Below are 13,886 nucleotides of genomic sequence, written 5' to 3'. Positions count from 1 at the left end.
CACACTTTGCTGTGGCGCCCTTTTCTTCAGTGATCCTTCATGAAGGTACGTATGGAGCAGGAGCCATGTTATCTGAACTAACTGTTCTTGGATTGAGGCTAGGGTTAAGCGGGAGCCCAGACTCCGTCTGCTTGTCTGTGGAATATGCACGACTGAGGTTTACTTTTGCGGTCGTATTATTTAAAAAAAACAACAACCCAAACCCTGTAAGACAGCAACAAACCAACTAGTATACAAGCAAGTAAACTAAAGCAAAAAACAAACCAAAGGCAAGAAAACAAAACAAAAGCCCGTAGAACCAAAACAGTTAAACGTGGTCAGTCATCCCCGTGGGCGCTAAGGGAACAGCACTGGAAAGGTCATCAGTGTTTGCACTGACACGGCACTGTGGACACTGTTAGGAGGGGTGTCTGCGAGCGCAGTTCCACCGCAAGTCACAGCCCAGGAGCTGCTGCCCTCCACAGTTCAATCTCCCTTTCTACTGAGCTCTCTTTACCTAAGAATGGGGGTTGGTGCCCAGGGAAAGCTTTCTGGATCAATTCTTCCAAGTGCAGATCCCTGCCCAACAGATCAAAGTCTGTCTTATCACTGCCAGGGGGGCACCGGGGTAGTCAATAGATGCTGGTTCTGGGTCCCTTTCCATTGGACACCCAAGCTAGGGGTTCCCCCAAGGTCCACTGACCCCCACTTCCACAGATCCGGGGCAGCCACTCTCTGCTTCCTCTCCCATCTGAGTGCCCCAGTCCTCAGTCCAAGGGCCTAGGCAACTTGGAGGCCGGCTCAGTTCATTCGGTTGGGGCCTCTACAGTAAGTCCTTTTGGTGGAGCCCTGGGCCCTTCCCTGCTGCCTGCAAGGTCAGCCTCCAAGATCATCATGGTGCTTAGTCCATGGCCTGGTTCACCAAGGGTTGGGACAACATTCTCTTATACACTGGATGCAAGTCACTTCCTCAAGGAAACTCCATTTCCAATGATTGATTGCTCACATCAGATCACAGCATGAAAAGTGATTTTATAGCATCTGGTAAGCTACTGAGAATCACAACCTAGCGAAGCTGACACATGTAAACCCTTCATGGGTTGCTTCTGGGCCTTAAGGGCAGAGCCAGAACTGCTGTAGCACTTGCCCAATAGAGACTCTGTGGCAGAGGCCAGATCAGCAGTGGGCACCCCGAAGGCATGATCAAAAACTAGCGGAGAGGCAACTAGGGTCCGAATGGTAACAAGGTTGGTGGAGGGAGTGCGACTGGCCTCTGCCGCAAGGAATCAGCTTTGGGCTGATGCGTATTCTCCCCTCCTCATGTAGACAGATGAGGCTCCACTACCCAACATAGTTTTTTTCTCATTCTAAAAGTATAAATGCCTTCTCAGTGGAAAATGACTCCATTCTCCTGAATATATCAACCCCTGTATCTCATCACTGTCTGATGCCCCAACTTGGCCTCACGTGACCTCCTTACCTCAGTCGGCTCCTGAGACAGTTAACGTTTGTTGTACCAACCTGCCCGAAAAACACATGTGGGATTAACTGAAGGGCGGAGAGATAAATAGCTCGGCGAACCCCACCTTTCTTGTCTCTTGCTCTTTGATCATCAGATCAGCATGTGGCTGCCTTACTTGTTCTGTGCCTCAATTTGCAAGCTACACTACCTGTGGGACACCTAACCCGTGGACTGTGTCACTGTAATTTGAGGTTCCTTCAAGACCTGCTTCGCCACACCGTTGGAATTTACATCTCTTGAGCTGGGGACTGTCGGACCCTGTCATCTGGCTGACAGTTGGTGACCTGCCTTGCTGTTTGCTGCCTGTGCCCGGATAGCCTGAATTGCTCTACAGAGGACTACCCGGTGGCCCTCAAGACTTGAAGGACTGCCAGTGTCTCACAACTGTCTCATGGGAGTGAGTTGCAGTGGGCCATTTGGACTGCTTTATAGATTGTTTCTTATGTTATATATCTACCTATATAAATATATATAAAATTATTAGCATTCTGGTTTTGTTTCTCTGGAGAACCCAGTCTAACACAGCTCCCAAATGCCACTTTGGATACATGTCTTCCTCTCTCCCCACCCTCCTCACCCTATTTAGTCATTTCCAACTGCTTTGGGCCCTTGTCACCGGATCTGCGAGGATGGCATCGTCACTCCCCTGAGATTCTAACACACCTTCCAGGCTGGGTGCTTGACCGCTCACTCTGCTCAGACCGATCCTCCCGGCTGAGTTCCCACCATGCTCTCCTGGGTGGACCCTCTCTGCACTCCAGTGTTAAGCGTGGGGCTGCTGTCACCATCCCCAAGACCGTATCTTCTTTGTCTTATTCTGGCTCCAGTCCCCTGCCAGGCTTCCATCTCACACCTTATGCAGAGACTCTTTGCTTCATTTGAGCAAACATCTGTAAACTCCTTCTTATCCTATTTAGGCTCCGACTCTCCACCCCTGTCTATTTCCGCCCCTGCCCCAGCTGCAGCCATCCTTCTCCGCCTGCTCAGGCCCTGACAACCCCCGGCCAACTCCAGTGGGTGGGTGTGTACCTTGCTCTTTGCCCAATGGCCAGTAGACTGCATGTCTCAGAGGATAGAAAAGAAAGAGGAAGAAGGAAGAAGGAAGACGTTACCTACTTTCTTTATTCTAGTCTCTCCTTTATAGGAAAGGTTTTCTTTAGACCTCTAGTGGGGTTTTTTTAAAACGTTTTATTAGGGGCTCGCACAACTCTTATCCCAATACATACATACATCAATTGTGTAACATCTGGACCTCTAGTAGTTCTTAACTCTCTCTCTCTCTCTGTTGATGGAGCTGACGTGAGGGCTTTGCTTATCAGCTGGGGACTTTATGGACCCAACTGGGCTGCTTCATTTAGGAGCAGCCAACAGCAGTGTCCTTAGGTCTTATCTGTTCGACCTGGTTCAAAAAACAACACCAGGAACCAGTGTGACGAGTCAGTTCTGACTCACAGGGGCTAAGTCCGCAGGGCTTCCAGTGGCTGGACTCTTAGAAGGTGGTCACCAAATCTTTCTTCCAAGGAGCTTCTGAAGAGACTTGAGACTCCAACCTCTGGGGTTGGCAGCTCAGCGCTCACCGTTGGTGCCTCCAGCAACGAGCCCTCCGGTTTTCAGTTAGGATGAGGGAGGGGCAGTTACCCAGCCACGCAGAGTGATGGGGGGCAGCAAGGAGCCTAACTGCTTATAAAGCTGCCTTCAACCACTCTCCCACTCTCACCTCAGCTTCCAGAAATCAGGTGGTCAGCTCCTCAGCTTCTGGAGATCCCGCCGCTTAAGGATGCAGGCTTCCTGGGTCCACGGACCCAGCGACCATTCATTCCTCCTCTGTCCTTTGTTCTTAAGCGTTTTTGAAACGTACCTGCACTGCCGTGTTTTGCGAGATTCCAGAAGGAAGCGGAACGCGATACATGTTTAAACTTACTGGAACTCCAATTTGGATTCTCAGCCTCTGGCGTTCCCTCACAGCCCCCTCCCCAGCCTCCAGGGCAGCGACCCAAATGCAATTCTTCTGAGTCACATATTGCATTCCACGTCCTCCTGCTTCTTTTTATTTCCTTCATTTTCATTCCCTTACCAGTGTCTCCTTTGTCATCTCTTTTCACGGTCCTTCTAGAATCGCCGGGACAATAATAACTCATTCACTCTGCAACCCTGAACTGCACATCAAATTCTCCCGGAAAGCCTTTTGATTCTTTTTGCTAAACATGTCTACAATGGGTCACCTCTGCCTCCACACTTGACCCTAGCTCTAGTCTTCATTCCTCACCTGCACCACCTTCTGATTTCTGTTCCCACCTCTCGGTAATTAGCCATACAGCCATGAATTCTTTTGATACCATGATGGCCTCATCCCATAAGGCTTTGTCTTTGCCCTGTTTAAGGCTTACTACAGAGATCTCTATGAAAAAAACGTTTGAATTTGTGGCATTGCCCCCGGCAGAGCACAACAAAAGTACACAACACAAGGAAGCTGAACATATTTTTTGCCTGAGCAGTTCAAGGGAGGGTGTTCTGCTGAGCACAATTTGCAAAATATTGTGTGGAAAGGGCAGGAAGGCTGTGCACGAGAGCCTCTGTCGGTGGTTTAACAATAAAGAGGCCAGTGAAGATCGGTAGTAGTGAGGGATGTCATGGGGTGAGGGACAGGGTGGGGGGGAGTTGAGGAAGCCAAGGCAGGCAATCTGCTCCTCACTGGCAAGGCAAGGAAGGGCGAGATTGGGCAACTGTTTAAGAAGGAAGAGGAGCTCTGGGGATCTTTTTGATCCGGAGGGTGTTTGACAACTGACGGAAAGAAGCAGAAGAGCTAGACAGTGTGTGATGAGGTCTGTGAGCACGTGGAGATGGATTCACTTGTGAATGTTTGCTTTACTGTCGTCTGCTCTGGGCCCGTGGGGTCCAATGGTGCCTGCTCTCTGCAAGCTTCTATCCAATAAACAGGTCAACACATGACAAACACTAATCCTTAGAGCTTGCAATAAGGCCCATAAAGGAAGTCGCTGGATCCTGGTATGGGAATCAGATGGGTGGGTCTTTGAGGAAGACATTTCCTTGGAGACCTAAAGGAAAAGGAACCAGCTGTGTGAGGACAAAGGCGGAGAGAGGCCCAGCCCAAGACTCTGCGGTGGGAGCCTCGCTGGTCCATGAACTCCCTCAAGATCAAGTGGCTGGGGCAGAATGAGTGATTCAAAGAGTGACAGACAGGAGGAGGGCAAGGCAGGACACAGTTTGTGTCAGTTAGTGTGGACTGTGCTAGAGGGAGAGGGGGTGGGGTGGGGGAGAGAAAGAGAGAGAGAGAGAGAGAGAGATCCTCAGATTCAAGCATGCCCTACAGAGACCTTGTATCGAGGCCTAAACAGGACCAAGTCAAAACCAGGCGATCACACCAGATGAGAGAAAGCATCAGCGTGAACATGGCACATGCCAACCCATGACATGGGGCTGACGACATATATGATAGGCCATAACGAAAGTCAGCACAAAATCATGATCAGTACCGGCGGCCAGTACGTCACAGCTGCAGGTAGAAATACAGCTGATGGAAATTCATGATTAACTGCAGACTTTAAAAGTTTGTCTGCGCTTGACCAATGGCTACCACGGGTGAAGGACGGGTCCTTGTTGTTTAGGGGCATTGAGTTTATGTTAATGGCGGTGAAATCGTTTGGAAAAGTCAATCAATAGCAGTTGTACAACATGAAGGGTATAATTGATGGCACGGAATTATACACGTAGAAGGTGTTGAATTGGAGAATGGTTTGCTGTGTATGTTTTTGCCACAATCAGAAAAAGAATTACATGAATAGCAACCCCAGGAAGAAGAAAATGGTCTAGGATTGACTGTGGTGACGATTGCACAATTCCTGCATGACACGTGGATGAAGTGCTAATAAAACTGCTAAAAAATTAAAGTTGAAAAGTTTGCCAACGGGGTGACCAGGGAAAGGAGGAATGTGACCTCGGGGAGACAGAGGTACCACGACGCTAAATTTTAACATAAATTAGCTAACATGAGACTACGTTGGGTAACACACACAGGCCAGTTCCCTAGTCCTTCATGTAAGCCTAAAGCCTAAAGATAAAACTGCCCCTCCCTGTGCTTGCCTGGGACCTGTAATCTACCCCCAACTGCAGTCTTCCCGAGGACAAACTGTGCTTGCACAAACCTGCCTGAGTACAGCAGCACGGCTGACGTCACACGAGGAACTCACTCATGGAAAGACTCAGAGTAGAGCCTGGTCCTCCACGAGCTAAGGCCTGTAGCATGTAAGCTCCCATACAGGACTAGAGAAAGGAGTGTGTGTGCATGCGTGCATGTGTGTGTTGTGGTACATACATAGAAAACAAAACATTTGCCATTTTAATGGTCTGTTTTGGTAACATTATTTTTATCATGCTGTTCCACCATCACCCTATCCGTTCAAGTTTTTCTGGGTGAGGGATTTGGAGCATATTCTCAGCTCACTGGGAATCCATTGACAATGCAGGGTACTGTTGCTGTCGTCCACATTTGGAAAACACGGCAGGGTATGCACAGAAGAGATTGAGGGTCAGTAAATCCAGAGGTCGGACAGGAGGCCCCAGTGAGAAGACCACACGACCTGCAGTAAACAGGTCACTGGAAGACAAGGGTGTCTGACTTCCCCACAGAAGACATTCCAGGCTGCCAACAAGCAGGTAGAAAAATGATAGGCAACACTAGCCCTTCATGAGATGCAAATCCAAGCCACAGAGATGGGGTCTCACTCTAGCGCCAAGAGCAAAGCTTTAACCCTGCGGTCCCCAAACTGCCGCCCGCTGAGGACATTGACCCAGCCCGTCGGGTGTTTTTGCCCTGTTTGTTTTTTACTTCAAAATAAGATATGTGCACTGTGCATAGGAATTTGTTCATAGTTTTTTTTAAAAAACTATAGTCTGGCCCTCCAACGGGTCTGAGCGACAGTGAACTGGTCCCTGTTTAAAAAGTTGGAGGCCCCTGTTTTAAACAAAAAAGACAGAAGACAATAGTCATGGCAAGAGTGTGACATGATGAGAACTGCACTGCTGGTGGGCTTGTGAAGTGGTACAGTCATGGGGGACATCAGTAGGGCGCTTCCTCAAAAAATTAGAAATGGGAACATGTGACCCAGCAACCCTTCTCCCTGACACGCGTGCTAGGGAAATAAGGGTCATGGCATGGACACATATGCATCCAGGTTCATGGCAGCACTATTAAAAACAAAAAGCAAAACCAGGAGCCCACCTAAATGCCCATTAGTGGAAGAAGGGGTAAGCAAGGTTTGGTCCATACACACAAAGGACCACTAGGCCATATTGAGGAGCCATGCCGACTCTGCAAGAGCTCATCCCAGGGCTGAACATGGAGCGATCGTGCGGAGTGAAATTAGCAATCACAAAAGGGCAAATATTGCATGAAACTACTGCTATAAATGCCAGGAAAGTGTTTTCACACCGAGGGAAGCATTCTTGCATGGCTACCAGGGATAGGGAGGGCAAGAGGGAGAAAAACCATGAGCTAGAGGGTGGCTATGCACTAACTTCGATGACGGGAAAGGCCATAGACAGCAATAGGAAGAACAGCAAAAACACTGGGGGCAGGGGAAGGTGTTGGGAGACTTGTAAGTGTTAGGGACAACAGATGAGCGCTGTCTGCAAAGCTGTGAATCGTTCACTATGATTCTTCTGGACACAGTCTTAGTTATTCCCATCAAACAACCTTCGTTTTCCTCCTGGGTCTGGGTAAGAGGGCGGGGGAAGGCACTGATTGGATTGGATCATTAAGTTGTGAGGGAGCAGCAACGGGGTAGCTGTGGTTACCATCCTGCTAGGCACATGAGCCATCTCAGAAGCAGTTGCCGGTGGAATCTTACTACCAGAAAAAGTGGTGCACATTATTTAGACTCCCAGATCCCTGCATACGGCATTTCCTTGATCCAGACAGCTGGGACAGAAGAGAAGCAAGAGAGCCAGGAGCCAGAGCATAAGACAGAGAATTGGACTTCCCAGCCCACAGAGCTTGTAAAGCTCAGTGCTTTGGGCAAGGCATTCAATTGGGGCAGCTGAGTTTGCTGAGTCTCCTAGTGGTGTGGCATGTCCTTTGGGCATTTAATGGCTTTGTAATTCTGCCCAAGCAGGGCAGAAGCCAGGCCCAAAGGCTGAGTGCCAGAGAGAGAAACTGTCCTGACTGAACCGCTGAATTCAGAGCAAATCTCACCTGAATTACAACCTGTTCACTTCCTTAATAAACACCGTAATTGTGAGCATCATCTCTGATTTCTGTGTGGCCACTGCAATGAAATACAGAACCAGCTAAAGAAGTGACAGAGTGCTATGGGGGGTCACTTGGTATCAGATTGATAAAGAAAGCTGGAGGGTAGCACAGGTCTGACCTTGGCTTTATGGCAAGCAGTCTTCGGAGCCCCCATGGCATGTTCTCACTGTAATATGCACAACCGTGCAACACGGAGACCTGTGAGTAGGTGCTTACATAGGCATGTAGGTTGAACAGGTGTGGGAGGGAGAATGAGACTATACCCGTGAAAATATAAGTGACAGGTTATTTGTATATGTATATTTACATTTGCTGCAAATATACCCACAAATGTGGTGGAGCACACAGAGAACAAAGTTATGAAAACTTTGTTCTAGATATACCCGAGCACCTTGAATGAATGAATGAATGGCTAGGCCTGGCTGCTTAGGACCATGACCTTGGAGACCAACTGGCACAACAGCGAAGACAATGGTTTGCATCCTATGTAGGTGATTAGTGACTGGCAACTGAGAGGCTCATGAACAGCTAGCTAGCTAAGGTGCAAATATTTTTCTCTCCCCATCTGTGATAGTCCAGGGAGACTAGAGAAACAACTTCCTGGACACTCATATGTGTATAAGTAATTGCTTTATATTCAAGGGCAATTGAATATTGAGAAAATCTCCCAGTCCAGATCCAGTCCCTAAGTCCAATATTAACCCATATGTCCAATACCAATGTATAAATTCCTCTCCAGACTCACAAAACACATGCAATGACACCAAATACAGGAAGATCACAGGCCAGTGGAGGGGAAATCTTGTGGATCCAGTGGGGTAGAAGCATCTCAGCGCTTGCATGGCTCTCCACATGGCCCCTCCAGCTCCAGGGCTCTAGAGTAGCTCCATGTGTCTTGTCATCAGGAATACAAAGCAGAGAGTGTGTGAGTCCCACCACCAATGAGTTTTTTATCTCCTTAGCGCCTCCAAATGAGGCCATCAAGCAGCACCCTGACTGACAGGCTAAAGTCCACGCCTTCACAAGTCGACACCGGATTATGTAAGTACTACACCATCTGAAGGAAAGAAGAGCAGTGAAAAGCAATGAAGACAGTCAATATGATGTGCAGAGAGACATGCAAAAAGCAGTGTTCACAACCCTGAGCCTAGAATTAGATGGTAGCCAGCTACCACGATCCACTGCTCTAAAAAAAAAAAGAAAGAAAGAAAGAAAGAGAAAAATTCATCAGAAAATCCTAAATGAGGTAGGAAGAAAATGTAGAAAACTCAGAATCATAAAACAGACCAGGTGTACTGGTCAGATACAGACTGATGTGGCCTACAAGACTATACCCCTTGGTCACTCTTCAAGGCTGGAATTGACCTCACCCCATGTTAGAATCAGCAACCATTTGAGATCAAAATGGCAGTGCTACCCAAGGACAAAGCGTAATTGGTTAGGAAAGAAAGAGGCACAGAAACAGGAAACACAAGGAGGGAGTGGGCGAAGTGATGGGATTTAGTTGGATGTGTTCAAACAAAATGAATATAACACTGATCATTTCTACAAAATGTCATATTGGTGAATTGTTATATTGGTGAATATAACACTGATCATTTCTACAAAACATCATCTAATTCACAATAAAACATGAAATAAAAAGAAAAGGGAAACTTGCTATCTGGATTAGAATGGAAGCAGTGAGGGGATGAAAAATGGAGAGACTGTGAAATGTTTTAGACTTGTAATGTTTAGACTTGTAATTGGTGGCTTATTAGTGTTGTTTTACTTTCTTGCTTGCTTTTGCTCTGTCTTGTTTTTGTGTATGTTAATACCTCCACAGATCTGTCTAAATAAGATAGGCTGGATGAACAACATGGAAGAGAAGACAACCAGACTAACAGTTCCGAGGAGACATGGGAGAGGGGGAGGTGGGGGGAAAGGTAGTGGTGTTAACAAACCTAAGGACCAGGGAACAACAAGTGATCCAAATCGGTGATGAGAAGGGTGCAGGAGAACTTGTAGGGCATGATAAAGGGGTAATGTAACCAAGAGGAATTGCTGAACAGCTGGTAGGGGCAGAGCATGACAGTGGAAAAGAGAAAAGTCAAAGGATATAGAGGAAAGAGCTGGAGGGAAAGGGCATTTTTATAGCTCTAAAGACAGGCATGTACACATGTAAATATACTTCTATATGAGGATGGGGAAATAGCTCTATGTGCATATATTTATAGGTTTAGTATTAAGGAATCTGCTGCACATTGGGTCTCAAGTTAAATACTCCCTCAATGCGAGAAAACCTGGTTCTATTAAACGACCATTCCATGATAATCTCATGCCCATCAAAATTGCTGAAGAATAAGTAAGTACATAAGCAAACGTGGTGAAGAAAGCTGATGTTGCCCGGCTATCAAAAGATCTAGCGTCTCGGGTCTTAGAGGCTTAAAGGTAAACAAGAGCCATCTAGCTCAGAAGCAACAAAGCCCACGTGGAAGAAGCACACCAGCGTGTGCGATCACAGGGTGTCGTAGGGATCAGGTATCATCAGAACAAAAAATCTTATCATAGTGGAGAAGGGGGTGAGTGCGGAGTGGAGACCCAAAGCCCATTTGTAGGCCACTGGACATGCCCTTACAGTAGTGTCTTGGGGAGGAGACGAGACAGTCAGCGTGCAGTGTAGCACGGATGGAACAAACACCTTTCCTCTAGTTCCTAAATGCTTCCTCCAACCCCACTCTCATAATCCAAATCCGACCTGACAAAATCTGGCTAGACCACAGGATGTACACAGGTACAGGTAAGAGCTGGAAACCCTGGGAACCCACGGCGGATGGCCCCTTCAGGACCAGGGGTGTGAGTGGCAATACTGGGAGGGTAGAGGGAGGGGCGGTGGCAAGGGGCAACAGATTGCTACATGTATCTACATGCCACGTCCTCCCTCGGGGATGGACAACAGAAAAGTGGGTGAAGGGGGGCATCAGACAGGGCAAGATATGACAAAATAATCATTGATAAATTATCAAGGATTCACCAGGGAAGGGGGGGCGGGTTTGGGGACAGAGGGGTAAAATGAGGCCCGACGCCAGGAGCTTAGGTGGAGACCAAATGTTTTGAGAATGAGGAGGGCAATGAATGTACAAGTGTGCTTTATACAATTGATGTATGGACTGAGATAAGAAGTATAGGAGCCCCCTAAAAGAATGATTCAAAAATAAAAAGGAAATAGAGGAAAGAGCTGGGAGGTACAGGCCATTCATAGGGGTCTAAAGACAGGTCTAAACATATGCAAATATATTTGCGTGGGGGGCTGTAGACCTAGATCTGTGTGTATATAGGTCTAGATTTACTTTTAACCCTATAATGCCTGCATTTTCAAATTCACGAAAAATATTTGTTTTCATTCTTTACTTACACAGTTATCAATATACATAACAAAATATATAAAATTTGCAATATTTTTGAAATGCAACCAAATGGTCACATTCGTCCATGGATTTATAATCAATGTTAAAATTAACATGGTATGAAAATGTCACGCTCGGCATTATAGGGTTAAGGTAGCAGATGGACATTGGGCCTCCACTCAAGTACTCCCTCGCTCCAAGCACATGGTGTTACGTGAGACTGGCATTCCGTGACGTGCACCCTCCGGACACCATCTCAGCAGACAAACCGGGTGCATAAGGAAACGTGCTGAACACAGCTGATGGTGTCCGGCTATCGAAAGATTCAGTGTCTGGGTTCTTAAAGGCTGGAGGGTAAACAACAAGTGGCCATCAAGCTCAGAGGAAAGAAAGCCCACGTGGAAGAAACAAACCAGCCTGTGTGATCACGAAGTGCGGAAGGGATCGGTTATCAGGTATGAAACCAAAAAATTCCTACCATTGTGTGCTCACCTCCCTGAGAGGATTACTGAAGACAAATGGGTGCCACTCCTTCATGGCCCGGAAGCTCGGACCTCTGGGCACGAGTAATGGGGGCCACAGGTCCCATGCCAGCTACCTAACATTCCCCCGGCCACCCGAAGGGATATGGACCCAAATCTTTGGGGTACTGGGCGACGACATCTCTAGCTACTTCCTGCTGGCAAAAGGACGAAGTGGGGTTTTGGGTCCATACCCTTCCTACTCTGTTGGGAGGGGCTGTCCATTCAGGGCCCAGGATGGATAAGGTTCAGGTGGTCCAGGACACGGTGGTCCTGGAGCTGGCACACTTGGTTCAGGGCCTTGGTAACCTGAGACCTTTGGGAACACACAGACAAACAGCTGAACAGCTTCAGTGAGCCAAGCGTTAAGATTGGGAGGTACCAGGGGCCCGGAAGTTAGGTTAGTTCCTGGAGCAAGGACCAGGTAGTATGGCAGGGGATAGAACAAATCCAGGGATACAGAGGGTGGCCCACCCAAAAGGAGGTGTGGAAAGGAAAAGAGAACATGGGTAGCGGGGACACAGGGCACTAACCCACCCAAGGGCAGAGTATTGTTTATAACTCCACAGGGAAAGAGGGACCAGACTCAACACATTGCCACAAGATGGGAACGCATGATCATGATGGTGTGGTGGAGGGAACCGGTGGAGAGGGCTGAGGGGCCGGCCGGCCGGCCCCAACCCCAACTACGTGGACACCAGCAGTCCCTCCCCTCCCTCACAGCAGAATTTATTTTAGGGGACAGCAATGAAGCTATAGCTCAGGGAGAGGGACATGACTGATGAAAGGACATGGGAGCAAATGAATGGGGAAGAAGAGAGAGTGGAGCACATGCTGGCCCACCAAGCCATGAGGACGCTATTCCCGCTCAGGGCAGACAATCCACAGGGAAGACCACATAGCCGGACCGACTAGGAGACATGACATCCATCCCTCACTGACCCGTAGCTCAACAAGGGACAACACTGGAGACACAGTGTGGCAATTCCGCCTGAACTGACCCCACCGCACCGAGGCAAAACACTAAGGGCGTCAAACAGAACAGCAAGGGCAACTGAGCAACAAAGTCCCCAGGGATTACCAAAAATAGACTTCAGGGCCAGGGACTGGCACCCCAACAGACTGGAAAACCCTCTATGGCCAACAAACAGGCCTGAAAGGAACTACAAGCTTTTCTTTCTTGTGTTTTGTTTTGTCCTTTGTCGTTGCCTGGCTGCTGGTGGTGTTGACCTTGCTCATTTTGTTGCTTTTGCTCTGTCTTGTTTTTGTGCATGTTATTGTCTGCACAGGTCCATCTAAATAAAGTAGGCTCGATGAACAATCTGCAGGAGGAACATGGGGACCAACACTTCCGGGGAGACACGGGAGAGGGGAGCCTGGAGGTAAGGGGCATTTTTAGAGGTCTAAATACGGGCATGTACATATGTAAACATACTTAGACTTGGGAATGTGGAAATGGATCTGCGTATATGTGCCTTGGTTCGTATTAACCTTATAATGCCTGAATTTTTAATTTCAGCAAAACAATGTTTTGTGATGAGGCTTTACTTTCATAGGTATCGATAAACATACCAACCAAAATATAATAATAATATATATAAAATTTGCAATGTTTTTAAAATGTAACTAAATTGTCACATCCGTCCACGGACATAGACTCCATGGTATAATTAAAAGATTGTGAAAAGGTCGAACTCGGCATTATAGGGTTAAAGTAGCAGATGGACATTGGGCCTCCACTCAAGCACTCCCTCAATGCAAGAACACTTTGTTCTATTAAACTGGCATTCCCTGATGCTCACCTTCCCAACACAATCGCTGAAGACAAAGCAGGTGCATAAGCAAACGAGGTGAAGAAAGCTGAAGGTGCCCGGCTATCAAAAGATCTAGCGTCTCGGGTCTTAGAGGCTTAAAGGTCAACAAGCTGCCACCTAGCTCAGAAGCAACAAAGCCCACGTGGAAGAAGCACACCAGCGTGTGCGATCACGGGGTGTCGTAGGGATCAGGCATGATCAGAACAAAAAACCTTATCATAGTGGAGAAGGGGGTGAGTGCGGAGTGGAGACCCAAAGCCCATTTGTAGGCCACTGGACATGCCCTTACAGAAGGGTCTTGGGGAGGAGACGAGACAGTCAGCGTGCAGTGTAGCACGGATGGAACAAACACCTTTCCTCTAGTTCCTAAATGCTTCCTCCAACCCCTCTATCATA

This window comes from Tenrec ecaudatus, chromosome 4 (assembly GCF_050624435.1).
Source record: "Tenrec ecaudatus isolate mTenEca1 chromosome 4, mTenEca1.hap1, whole genome shotgun sequence".
In the NCBI taxonomy this organism is placed as follows: domain Eukaryota; kingdom Metazoa; phylum Chordata; class Mammalia; order Afrosoricida; family Tenrecidae; genus Tenrec; species Tenrec ecaudatus.
The sequence above is the reverse complement of the archived record's forward strand: the minus strand, read 5'-3'. Positions refer to the sequence as shown.